Below are 16,610 nucleotides of genomic sequence, written 5' to 3' on the forward strand. Positions count from 1 at the left end.
TTGTTTCACAGAATGTTATTCGTGCTATTAACTTTGAGCGAGGTCAACTCCAACTAACCACGAAGGGATTCGAACCCTCAATCTTCTGATCCGAAGTCAGACGCCTTATCCGTTAGGCCACGTGCCTTCTGTTTAACAGTCGATTGGTCTTTATATTTTTTACGGAAGTGTATAATTCATCCTCAAATTAATACATTAATGAACTCAACAAAGAATTAATGGCCAGTACGGGGGTTGAACCCGTGACCTTGGCGTTATTAGCACCACGCTCTAACCAACTGAGCTAACCGGCCTTTAATTTAAGTGTTAATTTCATGTATTTTTTTTGTATTTTCAATTACAAATAGTTTGAGAAGGGATTCACTCCAATGTTATCTAAGCATTCCCTTGTTTCACAGAATGTTATTCGTGCTAATAACTTTGAGCGAGGTCAATTCCAACTAACCACGAAGGGATTTGAACCCTCATCTTCTGATCCGAAGTCAGACACACATCCAATTCCAACTAACCACGAAGGGATTCGAACCCTCAATCTTCAGATCCGAAGTCAGACACACATCCAATTCCAACTAACCACGAAGGGATTCAAACCCTCAATCTTCTAATCCGAAGTCAGACGCCTTATCCAATAGGCCACGTGGCTTCTGTTTAATAGTCGATTGGTCTATATATTTTTTACGGAAGTGTATAATTCATCCTCAAATTAATACATTAATAAACTCAACAAAGAATTGATGGCCAGTACGGGGGTTGAACCCGTGACCTTGGCGTTATTAGCACCACGCTCTAACCAACTGAGCTAACCAGGCTTTAATATAAGTGTTAATTTCATGTATTATTTTTGTATTTTCAATTACAAATAGTTTGAGAAGGGATTCACTCAAATGTTATCTAAGCATTCCCTTGTTTCACAGAATATTATTCGTGCTATTAACTTTGAGCGAGGTCAATTCCAACTAACCACGAAGGGATTCGAACCCTCAATCTTCTGATCCGAAGTCAGACGCCTTATCCATTAGGCCACGTGGCTTCTGTTTAACAGTCGATTGGTCTTTATATTTTTTACGGAAGTGTATAATTCATCCTAAAATTAATACATTAATGAACTCAACAAAGAACTGATGGCCAGTACGGGGGTTGAACCCGTGACCTTGGCGTTATTAGCAACACGCTCTAACCAACTGAGCTAACCAGCCTTTTTACAAAAATATTAATTTCGTGATATTTTTTTTCAATTGCAAACAGTTTGAGAAATGATTCACTTAAATGTTGTCGAAACATTGCCTTGTTTCACAGAATGTTATATAAGCTACGAACTTTGAGCGAGGTCAATTCCAACTAACCACGAAGGGATTTGAACCCTCAATCTTCTGATCCGAAGTCAGACACCCATCCAATACCAACTAACCACGAAGGGATTCGAACCCTCAATCTTCCGATCCGAAGTCAGACGCCTTATCCATTAGGCCACGTGGCTTCTGTTTAACAGTCGATTGGTCTTTATATTTTTTACGGAAGTGTATAATTCATCCTCAAATTAATACATTAATGAACTCAACAAAGAATTGATGTTAAGTATGGGGGTTGAACACGGGACCTTGGCGTTATTAGCACCACGCTCTAACCAACTGAGCTAACCGGCCTTTAATTTAAGTGTTAATTTCATGTATTTTTTTTGTATTTTCAATTACAAATATTTTGAGAAGGGAGTCACTCAAATGTTATCTAAGCATTCCCTTGTTTCACAGAATGTTATTCGTGCTATTAACTTTGAGCGAGGTCAATTCCAACTAACCACGAAGGGATTTGAACCCTCATCTTCTGATCCGAAGTCAGACACACATCCAATTCCAACTAACCACGGAGGGATTCGAACCCTCAATCTTCTGATCCGAAGTCAGACGCCTTATCCATTAGGCCACGTGGCTTCTGTTTAACAGTCGATTGGTCTTTATATTTTTTACGGAAGTGTATAATTCATCCTAAAATTAATACATTAATGAACTCAACAAAGAATTGATGGCCAGTACGGGGGTTGAACCCGTGACCTTGGCGTTATTAGCACCACGCTCTACCCAACTGAGCTAACCGGCCTTTTTACAAAAATATTAATTTCGTGATATTTTTTTTCAATTGCAAACAGTTTGAGAAATGATTCACTTAAATGTTGTCGAAACATTGCCTTGTTTCACAGAATGTTATATAAGCTACAAACTTTGAGCGAGGTCAATTCCAACTAACCACGAAGGGATTCGAACCCTCAATCTTCTGATCCGAAGTCAGACGCCTTATCCATTAGGCCACGTGGCTTCTGTTTAACAGTCGATTGGTCTTTATATTTTTTACGGAAGTGTATAATTCATCCTCAAATTAATACATTAATGAACTCAACAAAGAATTGATGGCCAGTACGGGGGTTGAACCCATGACCTTGGCGTTATTAGCACCACGCTCTAACCAACTGAGCTAACCGGCCTTTAATTTGAGTGTTAATTTCATGTATTTTTTTTGTATTTTCAATTACAAATAGTTTGAGAAGGGATTCACTCAAATGTTATCTAAGCATTCCCTTGTTTCACAGAATGTTATTCGTGCTATTAACTTTGAGCGAAGTCAATTCCAACTAACCACGACGGGATTTGAACACTCATCTTCTGATCCGAAGTCAGACGCCTTATCCATTCGGCCACGTGGCTATTGCATAACAGTCGATTGGTCTTTATATTTTTTACGGAAGTGTATAATTCATCCTCAAATTAATACATAAATGAACTCAACAAAGAATTGATGGCCAGTACGGGGGTTGAACACGGGACCTTGTCGTTTTTAGCACCACGCTCTAACCAACTGAGCTAACCCGCCTTTAATTTAAGTGTTCAATTCATGTATTTTTTTTGTATTTTCAAATACAAATAGTTTGAGAAGGGATTCACTCAAATGTTATCGAAGCATTCCCTTGTTTCACAGAATGTTATTCGTGCTATTAACTTTGAGCGAGGTCAATTCCAACTAACCACGAAGGGATTCGAACCCTCAATCTTCTGATCCGAAGTCAGACGCCTTATCCATTAGGCCACGTGACTTCTGTTTAACAGTCGATTGGTCTTTATATTTTTTACGGAAGTGTATAATTCATCCTCAAATTAATACATTGATGAACTCAACAACGAATTGATGGCCAGTACGGGGGTTGAACCCGTGACCTTGGCGTTATTAGCACCACGCTCTAACCAACTGAGCTAACCGGCCTTTTTACAAAAATATTAATTTCGTGATATTTTTTTTCAATTGCAAACAGTTTGAGAAATGATTCACTTAAATGTTGTCGAAACATTGCCTTGTTACACAGAATGTTATATAAGCTACACACTTTGAGCGAGGTCAATTCCAACTAACCACGAAGGGATTTGAACCCTCAATCTTCTGATCCGAAGTCAGACACGCATCCAATTCCAACTAACCACGAAGGGATTCGAACCTCAATCTTCTGATCAGAAGTCAGACCCCTTATCCATTAGGCCACGTGGCTTCTGTTTAATAGTTGATTGGTCTATATATTTTTTACGGAAGTGTATAATCCATCCTCAAATTAATACATTAATGAACTCAACAAAGAAATGATGGCAAGTACGGGGGTTGAACACCGGACCTTGGCGTTATTAGCACCACGCTCTAACCAACTGAGCTAACCGGCCTTTAATTTAAGTGTTAATTTCATGTATTTTTTTTGTACTTTCAATTACAAATAGTTTGAGAAGGGATTCACTCGAATGTTATCGAAGCTTTACCTTGTTTCACAGAATGTTATTCGTGCTATTAACTTTGTGCGAGGTCAATTCCAACTAAGCACGAAGGGATTCGAACCCTCAATCATCTGATCCGAAGTCAGACGCCTTATCCATTAGGCCACGTGGCTTCTGTTTAACAGTCGATTGGTCTTTATATTTTTTACGGAAGTGTATAATTCATCCTCAAATTAATACATTAATGAACTCAACAAAGAATTGATGGCCAGTACGGGGGTTGAACCCGTGACCTTGGCGTTATTAGCACCATGCTCTAACCAACTGAGCTAACCGGCCTTTTTACAAAAATATTAATTTCGTGATATTTTTTTTCAATTGCAAACAGTTTGAGAAATGATTCACTTAAATGTTGTCGAAACATTGCCTTGTTTCACAGAATGTTATATAAGCTACAAACTTTGAGCGAGGTCAATTCCAACTAACCACGAAGGGATTCGAACCCTCAATCTTCTGATCCGAAGTCAGACGCCTTATCCATTAGGCCACGTGGCTTCTGTTTAACAGTCGATTGGTCTTTATATTTTTTACGGAAGTGTATAATCCATCCTCAAATTAATACATTAATGAACTCAACAAAGAATAGATGGTAAGTACGGGGGTTGAACACGGGACCTGGGCGTTATTAGCACCACGCTCTAACAAACTGAGCTAACCGGCCTTTAATTTAAGCGTTCATTTCATGTATTTTTTTTGTATTTTCAATTACAAATATTTTGAGAAGGGATTCACTCAAATGTTATCTAAGCATTCCCTTGTTTCACAGAATGTTATTCGTGCTATTAACTTTGAGCGAGGTCAATTCCAACTAACCACGAAGGGATTTGAACCCTCATCTTCTGATCCGTAGTCAGACGCCTTATCCATTAGGCCACGTAGCTTCTGTTTAACAGTCGATTGGTCCTTATATTTTTTACGGAAGTGTATAATTCATCCTCAAATTAATACATAAATGAACTCAACAAAGAATTGATGGCCAGTACGGGGGTTGAACACGGGACCTTCGCGTTTTTATCACCACGCTCTAACCAACTGAGCTAACCGGCCTTTAATTTAAGTGTTCATTTCATGTATTTTTTTTTGTATTTTCAATTACAAATAGTTTGAGCAGGGATTCACTCAAATGTTATCGAAGCATTCCCTTGTTTCACAGAATGTTATTCGTGCTATTAACTTTGAGCGAGGTCAACTCCAACTAACCACGAAGGGATTCGAACCCTCAATCTTCTGATCCGAAGTCAGACGCCTTATCCGTTAGGCCACGTGCCTTCTGTTTAACAGTCAATTGGTCTTTATATTTTTTACGGAAGTGTATAATTCATCCTCAAATTAATACATTAATGAACTCAACAAAGAATTAATGGCCAGTACGGGGGTTGAACCCGTGACCTTGGCGTTATTAGCACCACGCTCTAACCAACTGAGCTAACCGGCCTTTAATTTAAGTGTTAATTTCATGTATTTTTTTTGTATTTTCAATTACAAATAGTTTGAGAAGGGATTCACTCCAATGTTATCTAAGCATTCCCTTGTTTCACAGAATGTTATTCGTGCTAATAACTTTGAGCGAGGTCAATTCCAACTAACCACGAAGGGATTTGAACCCTCATCTTCTGATCCGAAGTCAGACACACATCCAATTCCAACTAACCACGAAGGGATTCGAACCCTCAATCTTCAGATCCGAAGTCAGACACACATCCAATTCCAACTAACCACGAAGGGATTCAAACCCTCAATCTTCTAATCCGAAGTCAGACGCCTTATCCAATATGCCACGTGGCTTCTGTTTAATAGTCGATTGGTCTATATATTTTTTACGGAAGTGTATAATTCATCCTCAAATTAATACATAAATGAACTCAACAAAGAATTGATGGCCAGTATAGGCGTTGAACACGGGACCTTGTCGTTTTTAGCACCACGCTCTAACCAACTGAGCTAACCCGCCTTTAATTTAAGTGTTCAATTCATGTATTTTTTTTGTATTTTCAATTACAAATAGTTTGAGAAGGGATTCACTCAAATGTTATCGAAGCATTCCCTTGTTTCACAGAATGTTATTCGTGCTATTAACTTTGAGCGAGGTCAATTCCAACTAACCACGAAGGGATTCGAACCCTCAATCTTCTGATCCGAAGTCAGACGCCTTATCCATTAGGCCACGTGGCTTCTGTTTAACAGTCGATTGGTCTTTATATTTTTTACGGAAGTGTATAATTCATCCTCAAATTAATACATTAATAAACTCAACAAAGAATTGATGGCCAGTACGGGGGTTGAACCCGTGACCTTGGCGTTATTAGCACCACGCTCTAACCAACTGAGCTAACCAGGCTTTCATTTAAGTGTTAATTTCATGTATTATTTTTGTATTTTCAATTACAAATAGTTTGAGAAGGGATTCACTCAAATGTTATCTAAGCATTCCCTTGTTTCACAGAATATTATTCGTGCTATTAACTTTGAGCGAGGTCAATTCCAACTAACCACGAAGGGATTCGAACCCTCAATCTTCTGATCCGAAGTCAGACGCCTTATCCATTAGGCCACGTGGCTTCTGTTTAACAGTCGATTGGTCTTTATATTTTTTACGGAAGTGTATAATTCATCCTAAAATTAATACATTAATGAACTCAACAAAGAATTGATGGCCAGTACGGGGGTTGAACCCGTGACCTTGGCGTTATTAGCACCACGCTCTACCCAACTGAGCTAACCGGCCTTTTTACAAAAATATTAATTTCGTGATATTTTTTTTCAATTGCAAACAGTTTGAGAAATGATTCACTTAAATGTTGTCGAAACATTGCCTTGTTTCACAGAATGTTATATAAGCTACAAACTTTGAGCGAGGTCAATTCCAACAAACCACGAAGGGATTCGAACCCTCAATCTTCTGATCCGAAGTCAGACGCCTTATCCATTAGGCCACGTGGCTTCTGTTTAACAGTCGATTGGTCTTTATATTTTTTACGGAAGTGTATAATTCATCCTCAAATTAATACATTAATGAACTCAACAAAGAATTGACGGCCAGTACGGGGGTTGAACCCATGACCTTGGCGTTGTTAGCACCACGCTCTAACCAACTGAGCTAACCGGCCTTTAATTTGAGTGTTAATTTCATGTATTTTTTTTGTATTTTCAATTACAAATAGTTTGAGAAGGGATTCACTCAAATGTTATCTAAGCATTCCCTTGTTTCACAGAATGTTATTCGTGCTATTAACTTTGAGCGAAGTCAATTCCAACTAACCACGACGGGATTTGAACACTCATCTTCTGATCCGAAGTCAGACGCCTTATCCATTCGGCCACGTGGCTATTGTATAACAGTCGATTGGTCTTTATATTTTTTACGGAAGTGTATAATTCATCCTCAAATTAATACATAAATGAACTCAACAAAGAATTGATGGCCAGTACGGGGGTTGAACACGGGACCTTGTCGTTTTTAGCACCACGCTCTAACCAACTGAGCTAACCCGCCTTTAATTTAAGTGTTCAATTCATGTATTTTTTTTGTATTTTCAAATACAAATAGTTTGAGAAGGGATTCACTCAAATGTTATCGAAGCATTCCCTTGTTTCACAAAATGTTATTCGTGCTATTAACTTTGAGCGAGGTCAATTCCAACTAACCACGAAGGGATTCGAACCCTCAATCTTCTGATCCGAAGTCAGACGCCTTATCCATTAGGCCACGTGACTTCTGTTTAACAGTCGATTGGTCTTTATATTTTTTACGGAAGTGTATAATTCATCCTCAAATTAATACATTAATGACCTCAACAAAGAATTAATGGCCAGTACGGGGGTTGAACCCGTGACCTTGGCGTTATTAGCACCACGCTCTAACCAACTGAGCTAACCGGCCTTTAATTTAAGTGTTAATTTCATGTATTTTTTTTGTATTTTCAATTACAAATAGTTTGAGAAGGGATTCACTCCAATGTTATCTAAGCATTCCCTTGTTTCACAGAATGTTATTCGTGCTAATAACTTTGAGCGAGGTCAATTCCAACTAACCACGAAGGGATTTGAACCCTCAATCTTCTGATCCGAAGTCAGACACGCATCCAATTCCAACTAACCACGAAGGGATTCGAACCTCAATCTTCTGATCAGAAGTCAGACCCCTTATCCATTAGGCCACGTGGCTTCTGTTTAATAGTTGATTGGTCTATATATTTTTTACGGAAGTGTATAATCCATCCTCAAATTAATACATTAATGAACTCAACAAAGAAATGATGGCAAGTACGGGGGTTGAACACCGGACCTTGGCGTTATTAGCACCACGCTCTAACCAACTGAGCTAACCGGCCTTTAATTTAAGTGTTAATTTCATGTATTTTTTTTGTACTTTCAATTACAAATAGTTTGAGAAGGGATTCACTCGAATGTTATCGAAGCTTTACCTTGTTTCACAGAATGTTATTCGTGCTATTAACTTTGTGCGAGGTCAATTCCAACTAAGCACGAAGGGATTCGAACCCTCAATCATCTGATCCGAAGTCAGACGCCTTATCCATTAGGCCACGTGGCTTCTGTTTAACAGTCGATTGGTCTTTATATTTTTTACGGAAGTGTATAATTCATCCTCAAATTAATACATTAATGAACTCAACAAAGAATTGATGGCCAGTACGGGGGTTGAACCCGTGACCTTGGCGTTATTAGCACCATGCTCTAACCAACTGAGCTAACCGGCCTTTTTACAAAAATATTAATTTCGTGATATTTTTTTTCAATTGCAAACAGTTTGAGAAATGATTCACTTAAATGTTGTCGAAACATTGCCTTGTTTCACAGAATGTTATATAAGCTACAAACTTTGAGCGAGGTCAATTCCAACTAACCACGAAGGGATTCGAACCCTCAATCTTCTGATCCGAAGTCAGACGCCTTATCCATTAGGCCACGTGGCTTCTGTTTAACAGTCGATTGGTCTTTATATTTTTTACGGAAGTGTATAATCCATCCTCAAATTAATACATTAATGAACTCAACAAAGAATAGATGGTAAGTACGGGGGTTGAACACGGGACCTGGGCGTTATTAGCACCACGCTCTAACAAACTGAGCTAACCGGCCTTTAATTTAAGCGTTCATTTCATGTATTTTTTTTGTATTTTCAATTACAAATATTTTGAGAAGGGATTCACTCAAATGTTATCTAAGCATTCCCTTGTTTCACAGAATGTTATTCGTGCTATTAACTTTGAGCGAGGTCAATTCCAACTAACCACGAAGGGATTTGAACCCTCATCTTCTGATCCGTAGTCAGACGCCTTATCCATTAGGCCACGTAGCTTCTGTTTAACAGTCGATTGGTCCTTATATTTTTTACGGAAGTGTATAATTCATCCTCAAATTAATACATAAATGAACTCAACAAAGAATTGATGGCCAGTACGGGGGTTGAACACGGGACCTTCGCGTTTTTATCACCACGCTCTAACCAACTGAGCTAACCGGCCTTTAATTTAAGTGTTCATTTCATGTATTTTTTTTTGTATTTTCAATTACAAATAGTTTGAGCAGGGATTCACTCAAATGTTATCGAAGCATTCCCTTGTTTCACAGAATGTTATTCGTGCTATTAACTTTGAGCGAGGTCAACTCCAACTAACCACGAAGGGATTCGAACCCTCAATCTTCTGATCCGAAGTCAGACGCCTTATCCGTTAGGCCACGTGCCTTCTGTTTAACAGTCAATTGGTCTTTATATTTTTTACGGAAGTGTATAATTCATCCTCAAATTAATACATTAATGAACTCAACAAAGAATTAATGGCCAGTACGGGGGTTGAACCCGTGACCTTGGCGTTATTAGCACCACGCTCTAACCAACTGAGCTAACCGGCCTTTAATTTAAGTGTTAATTTCATGTATTTTTTTTGTATTTTCAATTACAAATAGTTTGAGAAGGGATTCACTCCAATGTTATCTAAGCATTCCCTTGTTTCACAGAATGTTATTCGTGCTAATAACTTTGAGCGAGGTCAATTCCAACTAACCACGAAGGGATTTGAACCCTCATCTTCTGATCCGAAGTCAGACACACATCCAATTCCAACTAACCACGAAGGGATTCGAACCCTCAATCTTCAGATCCGAAGTCAGACACACATCCAATTCCAACTAACCACGAAGGGATTCAAACCCTCAATCTTCTAATCCGAAGTCAGACGCCTTATCCAATATGCCACGTGGCTTCTGTTTAATAGTCGATTGGTCTATATATTTTTTACGGAAGTGTATAATTCATCCTCAAATTAATACATAAATGAACTCAACAAAGAATTGATGGCCAGTATAGGCGTTGAACACGGGACCTTGTCGTTTTTAGCACCACGCTCTAACCAACTGAGCTAACCCGCCTTTAATTTAAGTGTTCAATTCATGTATTTTTTTTGTATTTTCAATTACAAATAGTTTGAGAAGGGATTCACTCAAATGTTATCGAAGCATTCCCTTGTTTCACAGAATGTTATTCGTGCTATTAACTTTGAGCGAGGTCAATTCCAACTAACCACGAAGGGATTCGAACCCTCAATCTTCTGATCCGAAGTCAGACGCCTTATCCATTAGGCCACGTGGCTTCTGTTTAACAGTCGATTGGTCTTTATATTTTTTACGGAAGTGTATAATTCATCCTCAAATTAATACATTAATAAACTCAACAAAGAATTGATGGCCAGTACGGGGGTTGAACCCGTGACCTTGGCGTTATTAGCACCACGCTCTAACCAACTGAGCTAACCAGGCTTTCATTTAAGTGTTAATTTCATGTATTATTTTTGTATTTTCAATTACAAATAGTTTGAGAAGGGATTCACTCAAATGTTATCTAAGCATTCCCTTGTTTCACAGAATATTATTCGTGCTATTAACTTTGAGCGAGGTCAATTCCAACTAACCACGAAGGGATTCGAACCCTCAATCTTCTGATCCGAAGTCAGACGCCTTATCCATTAGGCCACGTGGCTTCTGTTTAACAGTCGATTGGTCTTTATATTTTTTACGGAAGTGTATAATTCATCCTAAAATTAATACATTAATGAACTCAACAAAGAATTGATGGCCAGTACGGGGGTTGAACCCGTGACCTTGGCGTTATTAGCACCACGCTCTACCCAACTGAGCTAACCGGCCTTTTTACAAAAATATTAATTTCGTGATATTTTTTTTCAATTGCAAACAGTTTGAGAAATGATTCACTTAAATGTTGTCGAAACATTGCCTTGTTTCACAGAATGTTATATAAGCTACAAACTTTGAGCGAGGTCAATTCCAACAAACCACGAAGGGATTCGAACCCTCAATCTTCTGATCCGAAGTCAGACGCCTTATCCATTAGGCCACGTGGCTTCTGTTTAACAGTCGATTGGTCTTTATATTTTTTACGGAAGTGTATAATTCATCCTCAAATTAATACATTAATGAACTCAACAAAGAATTGACGGCCAGTACGGGGGTTGAACCCATGACCTTGGCGTTGTTAGCACCACGCTCTAACCAACTGAGCTAACCGGCCTTTAATTTGAGTGTTAATTTCATGTATTTTTTTTGTATTTTCAATTACAAATAGTTTGAGAAGGGATTCACTCAAATGTTATCTAAGCATTCCCTTGTTTCACAGAATGTTATTCGTGCTATTAACTTTGAGCGAAGTCAATTCCAACTAACCACGACGGGATTTGAACACTCATCTTCTGATCCGAAGTCAGACGCCTTATCCATTCGGCCACGTGGCTATTGTATAACAGTCGATTGGTCTTTATATTTTTTACGGAAGTGTATAATTCATCCTCAAATTAATACATAAATGAACTCAACAAAGAATTGATGGCCAGTACGGGGGTTGAACACGGGACCTTGTCGTTTTTAGCACCACGCTCTAACCAACTGAGCTAACCCGCCTTTAATTTAAGTGTTCAATTCATGTATTTTTTTTGTATTTTCAAATACAAATAGTTTGAGAAGGGATTCACTCAAATGTTATCGAAGCATTCCCTTGTTTCACAAAATGTTATTCGTGCTATTAACTTTGAGCGAGGTCAATTCCAACTAACCACGAAGGGATTCGAACCCTCAATCTTCTGATCCGAAGTCAGACGCCTTATCCATTAGGCCACGTGACTTCTGTTTAACAGTCGATTGGTCTTTATATTTTTTACGGAAGTGTATAATTCATCCTCAAATTAATACATTAATGACCTCAACAAAGAATTAATGGCCAGTACGGGGGTTGAACCCGTGACCTTGGCGTTATTAGCACCACGCTCTAACCAACTGAGCTAACCGGCCTTTAATTTAAGTGTTAATTTCATGTATTTTTTTTGTATTTTCAATTACAAATAGTTTGAGAAGGGATTCACTCCAATGTTATCTAAGCATTCCCTTGTTTCACAGAATGTTATTCGTGCTAATAACTTTGAGCGAGGTCAATTCCAACTAACCACGAAGGGATTTGAACCCTCATCTTCTGATCCGAAGTCAGACACACATCCAATTCCAACTAACCACGAAGGGATTCGAACCCTCAATCTTCAGATCCGAAGTCAGACACACATCCAACTCCAACTAACCACGAAGGGATTCAAACCCTCAATCTTCTAATCCGAAGTCAGACGCCTTATCCAATAGGCCACGTGGCTTCTGTTTAATAGTCGATTGGTCTATATATTTTTTACGGAAGTGTATAATTCATCCTCAAATTAATACATTAATAAACTCAACAAAGAATTGATGGCCAGTACGGGGGTTGAACCCGTGACCTTGGCGTTATTAGCACCACGCTCTAACCAACTGAGCTAACCAGGCTTTAATTTAAGTGTTAATTTCATGTATTATTTTTGTATTTTCAATTACAAATAGTTTGAGAAGGGATTCACTCAAATGTTATCTAAGCATTCCCTTGTTTCACAGAATATTATTCGTGCTATTAACTTTGAGCGAGGTCAATTCCAACTAACCACGAAGGGATTCGAACCCACAATCTTCTGATCCGAAGTCAGACGCCTTATCCATTAGGCCACGTGGCTTCTGTTTAACAGTCGATTGGTCTTTATATTTTTTACGGAAGTGTATAATTCATCCTAAAATTAATACATTAATGAACTCAACAAAGAATTGATGGCCAGTACGGGGGTTGAACCCGTGACCTTGGCGTTATTAGCAACACGCTCTAACCAACTGAGCTAACCGGCCTTTTTACAAAAATATTAATTTCGTGATATTTTTTTTCAATTGCAAACAGTTTGAGAAATGATTCACTTAAATGTTGTCGAAACATTGCCTTGTTTCACAGAATGTTATATAAGCTACAAACTTTGAGCGAGGTCAATTCCAACTAACCACGAAGGGATTCGAACCCTCAATCTTCTGATCCGAAGTCAGACGCCTTATCCATTAGGCCACGTGGCTTCTGTTTAACAGTCGATTGGTCTTTATATTTTTTACGGAAGTGTATAATCCATCCTCAAATTAATACATTAATGAACTCAACAAAGAATAGATGGTAAGTACGGGGGTTGAACACGGGACCTGGGCGTTATTAGCACCACGCTCTAACAAACTGAGCTAACCGGCCTTTAATTTAAGCGTTCATTTCATGTATTTTTTTTGTATTTTCAATTACAAATATTTTGAGAAGGGATTCACTCAAATGTTATCTAAGCATTCCCTTGTTTCACAGAATGTTATTCGTGCTATTAACTTTGAGCGAGGTCAATTCCAACTAACCACGAAGGGATTTGAACCCTCATCTTCTGATCCGTAGTCAGACGCCTTATCCATTAGGCCACGTAGCTTCTGTTTAACAGTCGATTGGTCTTTATATTTTTTACGGAAGTGTATAATTCATCCTCAAATTAATACATAAATGAACTCAACAAAGAATTGATGGCCAGTACGGGGGTTGAACACCGGACCTTCGCGTTTTTATCACCACGCTCTAACCAACTGAGCTAACCGGCCTTTAATTTAAGTGTTCATTTCATGTATTTTTTTTTGTATTTTCAATTACAAATAGTTTGAGCAGGGATTCACTCAAATGTTATCGAAGCATTCCCTTGTTTCACAGAATGTTATTCGTGCTATTAACTTTGAGCGAGGTCAACTCCAACTAACCACGAAGGGATTCTAACCCTCAATCTTCTGATCCGAAGTCAGACGCCTTATCCGTTAGGCCACGTGCCTTCTGTTTAACAGTCAATTGGTCTTTATATTTTTTACGGAAGTGTATAATTCATCCTCAAATTAATACATTAATGAACTCAACAAAGAATTAATGGCCAGTACGGGGGTTGAACCCGTGACCTTGGCGTTATTAGCACCACGCTCTAACCAACTGAGCTAACCGGCCTTTAATTTAAGTGTTAATTTCATGTATTTTTTTTGTATTTTCAATTACAAATAGTTTGAGAAGGGATTCACTCCAATGTTATCTAAGCATTCCCTTGTTTCACAGAATGTTACTCGTGCTAATAACTTTGAACGAGGTCAATTCCAACTAACCACGAAGGGATTTGAACCCTCAATCTTCTGATCCGAAGTCAGACACACATCCAATTCCAACTAACCACGAAGGGATTCGAACCCTCAATCTTCAGATCCGAAGTCAGACACACATCCAATTCCAACTAACCACGAAGGGATTCAAACCCTCAATCTTCTAATCCGAAGTCAGACGCCTTATCCAATATGCCACGTGGCTTCTGTTTAATAGTCGATTGGTCTATATATTATTTACGGAAGTGTATAATTCATCCTCAAATTAATACATAAATGAACTCAACAAAGAATTGATGGCCAGTATAGGGGTTGAACACGGGACCTTGTCGTTTTTAGCACCACGCTCTAACCAACTGAGCTAACCCGCCTTTAATTTAAGTGTTCAATTCATGTATTTTTTTTGTATTTTCAATTACAAATAGTTTGAGAAGGGATTCACTCAAATGTTATCGAAGCATTCCCTTGCTTCACAGAATGTTATTCGTGCTATTAACTTTGAGCGAGGTCAATTCCAACTAACCACGAAGGGATTCGAACCCTCAATCTTCTGATCCGAAGTCAGACGCCTTATCCATTAGGCCACGTGGCTTCTGTTTAACAGTCGATTGGTCTTTATATTTTTTACGGAAGTGTATAATCCATCCTCAAATTAATACATTAATGAACTCAACAAAGAATTGATGGTAAGTACGGGGGTTGAACACGGGACCTGGGCGTTATTAGCACCACGCTCTAACCAACTGAGCTAACCGGCCTTTAACTTAAGCGTTCATTTCATGTATTTTTTTTGTATTTTCAATTACAAATATTTTGAGAAGGGATTCACTCAAATGTTATCTAAGCATTCCCTTGTTTCACAGAATGTTATTCGTGCTATTAACTTTGAGCGAGGTCAATTCCAACTAACCACGACGGGATTTGAACACTCATCTTCTGATCCGAAGTCAGACGCCTTATCCATTCGGCCACGTGGCTATTGTATAACAGTCGATTGGTCTTTATATTTTTTACGGAAGTGTATAATTCATCCTCAAATTAATACATAAATGAACTCAACAAAGAAGTGATGGCCAGTACGGGGGTTGAACACGGGACCTTGTCGTTTTTAGCACCACGCTCTAACCAACTGAGCTAACCCGCCTTTAATTTAAGTGTTCAATTCATGTATTTTTTTTGTATTTTCAATTACAAATAGTTTGAGAAGGGATTCACTCAAATGTTATCGAAGCATTCCCTTGTTTCACAGAATGTTATTCGTGCTATTAACTTTGAGCGAGGTCAATTCCAACTAACCACGAGGGATTCGAACCCTCAATCTTCTGATCCGAAGTCAGACGCCTTATCCATTAGGCCACGTGACTTCTGTTTAACAGTCGATTGGTCTTTATATTTTTTACGGAAGTGTATAATTCATCCTCAAATTAATACATTGATGAACTCAACAACGAATTGATGGCCAGTACGGGGGTTGAACCCGTGACCTTGGCGTTATTAGCAACACGCTCTAACCAACTGAGCTAACCAGCCTTTTTACAAAAATATTAATTTCGTGATATTTTTTTTCAATTGCAAACAGTTTGAGAAATGATTCACTTAAATGTTGTCGAAACATTGCCTTGTTTCACAGAATGTTATATAAGCTACGAACTTTGAGCGAGGTCAATTCCAACTAACCACGAAGGGATTTGAACCCTCAATCTTCTGATCCGAAGTCAGACACCCATCCAATACCAACTAACCACGAAGGGATTCGAACCCTCAATCTTCTGATCCGAAGTCAGACGCCTTATCCATTAGGCCACGTGGCTTCTTTTTAATAATTGATTGGTCTATATATTTTTTACGGAAGTGTATAATCCATCCTCAAATTAATACATTAATGAACTCAACAAAGAATTGATGTTAAGTATGGGGGTTGAACACGGGACCTTGGCGTTATTAGCACCACGCTCTAACCAACTGAGCTAACCGGCCTTTAATTTAAGTGTTAATTTCATGTATTTTTTTTGTATTTTCAATTGCAAATATTTTGAGAAGGGAGTCACTCAAATGTTATCTAAGCATTCCCTTGTTTCACAGAATGTTATTCGTGCTATTAACTTTGAGCGAGGTCAATTCCAACTAACCACGAAGGGATTTGAACCCTCATCTTCTGATCCGAAGTCAGACACACATCCAATTCCAACTAACCACGAAGGGATTCGAACCCTCAATCTTATGATCCGAAGTCAGACGCCTTATCCATTAGGCCACGTGGCTTCTGTTTAACAGTCGATTGGT

At 38.6% G+C, this 16,610-nt stretch overlaps 63 non-coding genes across 63 annotated transcripts; all 63 read right to left on the reverse strand.

Moving 5' to 3' along the window:
- Positions 1-54: 54 nt before the first annotated feature.
- On the reverse strand, positions 55-127 carry trnar-ucg (transfer RNA arginine (anticodon UCG)). The gene has a single exon. It is a non-coding gene; the product is annotated as a tRNA-Arg (tRNA).
- Positions 128-219: 92 nt separating this feature from the next.
- Positions 220-293, reverse strand: trnai-aau (transfer RNA isoleucine (anticodon AAU)). The gene has a single exon. It is a non-coding gene; the product is annotated as a tRNA-Ile (tRNA).
- Positions 294-570: 277 nt separating this feature from the next.
- On the reverse strand, positions 571-643 carry trnar-ucg (transfer RNA arginine (anticodon UCG)). The gene has a single exon. It is a non-coding gene; the product is annotated as a tRNA-Arg (tRNA).
- A 92-nt stretch (positions 644-735) lies between these two features.
- trnai-aau (transfer RNA isoleucine (anticodon AAU)) lies at positions 736-809 on the reverse strand. The gene has a single exon. It is a non-coding gene; the product is annotated as a tRNA-Ile (tRNA).
- A 148-nt stretch (positions 810-957) lies between these two features.
- trnar-ucg (transfer RNA arginine (anticodon UCG)) lies at positions 958-1,030 on the reverse strand. The gene has a single exon. It is a non-coding gene; the product is annotated as a tRNA-Arg (tRNA).
- A 92-nt stretch (positions 1,031-1,122) lies between these two features.
- trnai-aau (transfer RNA isoleucine (anticodon AAU)) lies at positions 1,123-1,196 on the reverse strand. Its single transcript has one exon. It is a non-coding gene; the product is annotated as a tRNA-Ile (tRNA).
- A 208-nt stretch (positions 1,197-1,404) lies between these two features.
- trnar-ucg (transfer RNA arginine (anticodon UCG)) lies at positions 1,405-1,477 on the reverse strand. Its single transcript has one exon. It is a non-coding gene; the product is annotated as a tRNA-Arg (tRNA).
- Positions 1,478-1,855: 378 nt separating this feature from the next.
- On the reverse strand, positions 1,856-1,928 carry trnar-ucg (transfer RNA arginine (anticodon UCG)). Its single transcript has one exon. It is a non-coding gene; the product is annotated as a tRNA-Arg (tRNA).
- A 92-nt stretch (positions 1,929-2,020) lies between these two features.
- On the reverse strand, positions 2,021-2,094 carry trnai-aau (transfer RNA isoleucine (anticodon AAU)). The gene has a single exon. It is a non-coding gene; the product is annotated as a tRNA-Ile (tRNA).
- Positions 2,095-2,237: 143 nt separating this feature from the next.
- trnar-ucg (transfer RNA arginine (anticodon UCG)) lies at positions 2,238-2,310 on the reverse strand. The gene has a single exon. It is a non-coding gene; the product is annotated as a tRNA-Arg (tRNA).
- Positions 2,311-2,402: 92 nt separating this feature from the next.
- On the reverse strand, positions 2,403-2,476 carry trnai-aau (transfer RNA isoleucine (anticodon AAU)). The gene has a single exon. It is a non-coding gene; the product is annotated as a tRNA-Ile (tRNA).
- A 148-nt stretch (positions 2,477-2,624) lies between these two features.
- trnar-ucg (transfer RNA arginine (anticodon UCG)) lies at positions 2,625-2,696 on the reverse strand. The gene has a single exon. It is a non-coding gene; the product is annotated as a tRNA-Arg (tRNA).
- Positions 2,697-2,788: 92 nt separating this feature from the next.
- trnaf-aaa (transfer RNA phenylalanine (anticodon AAA)) lies at positions 2,789-2,862 on the reverse strand. Its single transcript has one exon. It is a non-coding gene; the product is annotated as a tRNA-Phe (tRNA).
- Positions 2,863-3,010: 148 nt separating this feature from the next.
- trnar-ucg (transfer RNA arginine (anticodon UCG)) lies at positions 3,011-3,083 on the reverse strand. The gene has a single exon. It is a non-coding gene; the product is annotated as a tRNA-Arg (tRNA).
- A 92-nt stretch (positions 3,084-3,175) lies between these two features.
- Positions 3,176-3,249, reverse strand: trnai-aau (transfer RNA isoleucine (anticodon AAU)). Its single transcript has one exon. It is a non-coding gene; the product is annotated as a tRNA-Ile (tRNA).
- Positions 3,250-3,843: 594 nt separating this feature from the next.
- trnar-ucg (transfer RNA arginine (anticodon UCG)) lies at positions 3,844-3,916 on the reverse strand. The gene has a single exon. It is a non-coding gene; the product is annotated as a tRNA-Arg (tRNA).
- Positions 3,917-4,008: 92 nt separating this feature from the next.
- trnai-aau (transfer RNA isoleucine (anticodon AAU)) lies at positions 4,009-4,082 on the reverse strand. Its single transcript has one exon. It is a non-coding gene; the product is annotated as a tRNA-Ile (tRNA).
- A 143-nt stretch (positions 4,083-4,225) lies between these two features.
- trnar-ucg (transfer RNA arginine (anticodon UCG)) lies at positions 4,226-4,298 on the reverse strand. The gene has a single exon. It is a non-coding gene; the product is annotated as a tRNA-Arg (tRNA).
- Positions 4,299-4,612: 314 nt separating this feature from the next.
- Positions 4,613-4,684, reverse strand: trnar-acg (transfer RNA arginine (anticodon ACG)). The gene has a single exon. It is a non-coding gene; the product is annotated as a tRNA-Arg (tRNA).
- A 92-nt stretch (positions 4,685-4,776) lies between these two features.
- On the reverse strand, positions 4,777-4,850 carry trnaf-aaa (transfer RNA phenylalanine (anticodon AAA)). Its single transcript has one exon. It is a non-coding gene; the product is annotated as a tRNA-Phe (tRNA).
- A 149-nt stretch (positions 4,851-4,999) lies between these two features.
- Positions 5,000-5,072, reverse strand: trnar-ucg (transfer RNA arginine (anticodon UCG)). The gene has a single exon. It is a non-coding gene; the product is annotated as a tRNA-Arg (tRNA).
- A 92-nt stretch (positions 5,073-5,164) lies between these two features.
- trnai-aau (transfer RNA isoleucine (anticodon AAU)) lies at positions 5,165-5,238 on the reverse strand. Its single transcript has one exon. It is a non-coding gene; the product is annotated as a tRNA-Ile (tRNA).
- Positions 5,239-5,902: 664 nt separating this feature from the next.
- Positions 5,903-5,975, reverse strand: trnar-ucg (transfer RNA arginine (anticodon UCG)). Its single transcript has one exon. It is a non-coding gene; the product is annotated as a tRNA-Arg (tRNA).
- A 92-nt stretch (positions 5,976-6,067) lies between these two features.
- Positions 6,068-6,141, reverse strand: trnai-aau (transfer RNA isoleucine (anticodon AAU)). Its single transcript has one exon. It is a non-coding gene; the product is annotated as a tRNA-Ile (tRNA).
- A 148-nt stretch (positions 6,142-6,289) lies between these two features.
- On the reverse strand, positions 6,290-6,362 carry trnar-ucg (transfer RNA arginine (anticodon UCG)). Its single transcript has one exon. It is a non-coding gene; the product is annotated as a tRNA-Arg (tRNA).
- Positions 6,363-6,454: 92 nt separating this feature from the next.
- Positions 6,455-6,528, reverse strand: trnai-aau (transfer RNA isoleucine (anticodon AAU)). The gene has a single exon. It is a non-coding gene; the product is annotated as a tRNA-Ile (tRNA).
- Positions 6,529-6,671: 143 nt separating this feature from the next.
- On the reverse strand, positions 6,672-6,744 carry trnar-ucg (transfer RNA arginine (anticodon UCG)). Its single transcript has one exon. It is a non-coding gene; the product is annotated as a tRNA-Arg (tRNA).
- A 92-nt stretch (positions 6,745-6,836) lies between these two features.
- On the reverse strand, positions 6,837-6,910 carry trnav-aac (transfer RNA valine (anticodon AAC)). The gene has a single exon. It is a non-coding gene; the product is annotated as a tRNA-Val (tRNA).
- Positions 6,911-7,058: 148 nt separating this feature from the next.
- On the reverse strand, positions 7,059-7,130 carry trnar-ucg (transfer RNA arginine (anticodon UCG)). The gene has a single exon. It is a non-coding gene; the product is annotated as a tRNA-Arg (tRNA).
- A 92-nt stretch (positions 7,131-7,222) lies between these two features.
- Positions 7,223-7,296, reverse strand: trnaf-aaa (transfer RNA phenylalanine (anticodon AAA)). The gene has a single exon. It is a non-coding gene; the product is annotated as a tRNA-Phe (tRNA).
- A 148-nt stretch (positions 7,297-7,444) lies between these two features.
- On the reverse strand, positions 7,445-7,517 carry trnar-ucg (transfer RNA arginine (anticodon UCG)). Its single transcript has one exon. It is a non-coding gene; the product is annotated as a tRNA-Arg (tRNA).
- Positions 7,518-7,609: 92 nt separating this feature from the next.
- trnai-aau (transfer RNA isoleucine (anticodon AAU)) lies at positions 7,610-7,683 on the reverse strand. The gene has a single exon. It is a non-coding gene; the product is annotated as a tRNA-Ile (tRNA).
- A 599-nt stretch (positions 7,684-8,282) lies between these two features.
- On the reverse strand, positions 8,283-8,355 carry trnar-ucg (transfer RNA arginine (anticodon UCG)). Its single transcript has one exon. It is a non-coding gene; the product is annotated as a tRNA-Arg (tRNA).
- Positions 8,356-8,447: 92 nt separating this feature from the next.
- Positions 8,448-8,521, reverse strand: trnai-aau (transfer RNA isoleucine (anticodon AAU)). Its single transcript has one exon. It is a non-coding gene; the product is annotated as a tRNA-Ile (tRNA).
- A 143-nt stretch (positions 8,522-8,664) lies between these two features.
- Positions 8,665-8,737, reverse strand: trnar-ucg (transfer RNA arginine (anticodon UCG)). The gene has a single exon. It is a non-coding gene; the product is annotated as a tRNA-Arg (tRNA).
- A 314-nt stretch (positions 8,738-9,051) lies between these two features.
- trnar-acg (transfer RNA arginine (anticodon ACG)) lies at positions 9,052-9,123 on the reverse strand. The gene has a single exon. It is a non-coding gene; the product is annotated as a tRNA-Arg (tRNA).
- A 92-nt stretch (positions 9,124-9,215) lies between these two features.
- On the reverse strand, positions 9,216-9,289 carry trnaf-aaa (transfer RNA phenylalanine (anticodon AAA)). The gene has a single exon. It is a non-coding gene; the product is annotated as a tRNA-Phe (tRNA).
- A 149-nt stretch (positions 9,290-9,438) lies between these two features.
- trnar-ucg (transfer RNA arginine (anticodon UCG)) lies at positions 9,439-9,511 on the reverse strand. The gene has a single exon. It is a non-coding gene; the product is annotated as a tRNA-Arg (tRNA).
- A 92-nt stretch (positions 9,512-9,603) lies between these two features.
- On the reverse strand, positions 9,604-9,677 carry trnai-aau (transfer RNA isoleucine (anticodon AAU)). Its single transcript has one exon. It is a non-coding gene; the product is annotated as a tRNA-Ile (tRNA).
- A 664-nt stretch (positions 9,678-10,341) lies between these two features.
- Positions 10,342-10,414, reverse strand: trnar-ucg (transfer RNA arginine (anticodon UCG)). Its single transcript has one exon. It is a non-coding gene; the product is annotated as a tRNA-Arg (tRNA).
- A 92-nt stretch (positions 10,415-10,506) lies between these two features.
- On the reverse strand, positions 10,507-10,580 carry trnai-aau (transfer RNA isoleucine (anticodon AAU)). The gene has a single exon. It is a non-coding gene; the product is annotated as a tRNA-Ile (tRNA).
- Positions 10,581-10,728: 148 nt separating this feature from the next.
- On the reverse strand, positions 10,729-10,801 carry trnar-ucg (transfer RNA arginine (anticodon UCG)). The gene has a single exon. It is a non-coding gene; the product is annotated as a tRNA-Arg (tRNA).
- Positions 10,802-10,893: 92 nt separating this feature from the next.
- On the reverse strand, positions 10,894-10,967 carry trnai-aau (transfer RNA isoleucine (anticodon AAU)). The gene has a single exon. It is a non-coding gene; the product is annotated as a tRNA-Ile (tRNA).
- A 143-nt stretch (positions 10,968-11,110) lies between these two features.
- Positions 11,111-11,183, reverse strand: trnar-ucg (transfer RNA arginine (anticodon UCG)). Its single transcript has one exon. It is a non-coding gene; the product is annotated as a tRNA-Arg (tRNA).
- A 92-nt stretch (positions 11,184-11,275) lies between these two features.
- Positions 11,276-11,349, reverse strand: trnav-aac (transfer RNA valine (anticodon AAC)). The gene has a single exon. It is a non-coding gene; the product is annotated as a tRNA-Val (tRNA).
- A 148-nt stretch (positions 11,350-11,497) lies between these two features.
- trnar-ucg (transfer RNA arginine (anticodon UCG)) lies at positions 11,498-11,569 on the reverse strand. The gene has a single exon. It is a non-coding gene; the product is annotated as a tRNA-Arg (tRNA).
- A 92-nt stretch (positions 11,570-11,661) lies between these two features.
- trnaf-aaa (transfer RNA phenylalanine (anticodon AAA)) lies at positions 11,662-11,735 on the reverse strand. Its single transcript has one exon. It is a non-coding gene; the product is annotated as a tRNA-Phe (tRNA).
- A 148-nt stretch (positions 11,736-11,883) lies between these two features.
- trnar-ucg (transfer RNA arginine (anticodon UCG)) lies at positions 11,884-11,956 on the reverse strand. The gene has a single exon. It is a non-coding gene; the product is annotated as a tRNA-Arg (tRNA).
- A 92-nt stretch (positions 11,957-12,048) lies between these two features.
- On the reverse strand, positions 12,049-12,122 carry trnai-aau (transfer RNA isoleucine (anticodon AAU)). Its single transcript has one exon. It is a non-coding gene; the product is annotated as a tRNA-Ile (tRNA).
- Positions 12,123-12,399: 277 nt separating this feature from the next.
- trnar-ucg (transfer RNA arginine (anticodon UCG)) lies at positions 12,400-12,472 on the reverse strand. The gene has a single exon. It is a non-coding gene; the product is annotated as a tRNA-Arg (tRNA).
- Positions 12,473-12,564: 92 nt separating this feature from the next.
- On the reverse strand, positions 12,565-12,638 carry trnai-aau (transfer RNA isoleucine (anticodon AAU)). The gene has a single exon. It is a non-coding gene; the product is annotated as a tRNA-Ile (tRNA).
- Positions 12,639-12,786: 148 nt separating this feature from the next.
- Positions 12,787-12,859, reverse strand: trnar-ucg (transfer RNA arginine (anticodon UCG)). The gene has a single exon. It is a non-coding gene; the product is annotated as a tRNA-Arg (tRNA).
- A 92-nt stretch (positions 12,860-12,951) lies between these two features.
- Positions 12,952-13,025, reverse strand: trnai-aau (transfer RNA isoleucine (anticodon AAU)). Its single transcript has one exon. It is a non-coding gene; the product is annotated as a tRNA-Ile (tRNA).
- A 143-nt stretch (positions 13,026-13,168) lies between these two features.
- Positions 13,169-13,241, reverse strand: trnar-ucg (transfer RNA arginine (anticodon UCG)). The gene has a single exon. It is a non-coding gene; the product is annotated as a tRNA-Arg (tRNA).
- Positions 13,242-13,555: 314 nt separating this feature from the next.
- On the reverse strand, positions 13,556-13,627 carry trnar-acg (transfer RNA arginine (anticodon ACG)). The gene has a single exon. It is a non-coding gene; the product is annotated as a tRNA-Arg (tRNA).
- A 480-nt stretch (positions 13,628-14,107) lies between these two features.
- Positions 14,108-14,181, reverse strand: trnai-aau (transfer RNA isoleucine (anticodon AAU)). The gene has a single exon. It is a non-coding gene; the product is annotated as a tRNA-Ile (tRNA).
- A 665-nt stretch (positions 14,182-14,846) lies between these two features.
- On the reverse strand, positions 14,847-14,919 carry trnar-ucg (transfer RNA arginine (anticodon UCG)). Its single transcript has one exon. It is a non-coding gene; the product is annotated as a tRNA-Arg (tRNA).
- A 314-nt stretch (positions 14,920-15,233) lies between these two features.
- Positions 15,234-15,305, reverse strand: trnar-ucg (transfer RNA arginine (anticodon UCG)). Its single transcript has one exon. It is a non-coding gene; the product is annotated as a tRNA-Arg (tRNA).
- Positions 15,306-15,397: 92 nt separating this feature from the next.
- Positions 15,398-15,471, reverse strand: trnaf-aaa (transfer RNA phenylalanine (anticodon AAA)). The gene has a single exon. It is a non-coding gene; the product is annotated as a tRNA-Phe (tRNA).
- A 148-nt stretch (positions 15,472-15,619) lies between these two features.
- Positions 15,620-15,691, reverse strand: trnar-ucg (transfer RNA arginine (anticodon UCG)). The gene has a single exon. It is a non-coding gene; the product is annotated as a tRNA-Arg (tRNA).
- Positions 15,692-15,783: 92 nt separating this feature from the next.
- On the reverse strand, positions 15,784-15,857 carry trnai-aau (transfer RNA isoleucine (anticodon AAU)). The gene has a single exon. It is a non-coding gene; the product is annotated as a tRNA-Ile (tRNA).
- A 208-nt stretch (positions 15,858-16,065) lies between these two features.
- On the reverse strand, positions 16,066-16,138 carry trnar-ucg (transfer RNA arginine (anticodon UCG)). Its single transcript has one exon. It is a non-coding gene; the product is annotated as a tRNA-Arg (tRNA).
- A 378-nt stretch (positions 16,139-16,516) lies between these two features.
- trnar-ucg (transfer RNA arginine (anticodon UCG)) lies at positions 16,517-16,589 on the reverse strand. Its single transcript has one exon. It is a non-coding gene; the product is annotated as a tRNA-Arg (tRNA).
- Positions 16,590-16,610: the final 21 nt, after the last annotated feature.

The sequence above is a fragment of the Gadus morhua genome, chromosome 10 (genome assembly GCF_902167405.1).
Source record: "Gadus morhua chromosome 10, gadMor3.0, whole genome shotgun sequence".
Lineage (NCBI taxonomy): Eukaryota > Metazoa > Chordata > Actinopteri > Gadiformes > Gadidae > Gadus > Gadus morhua.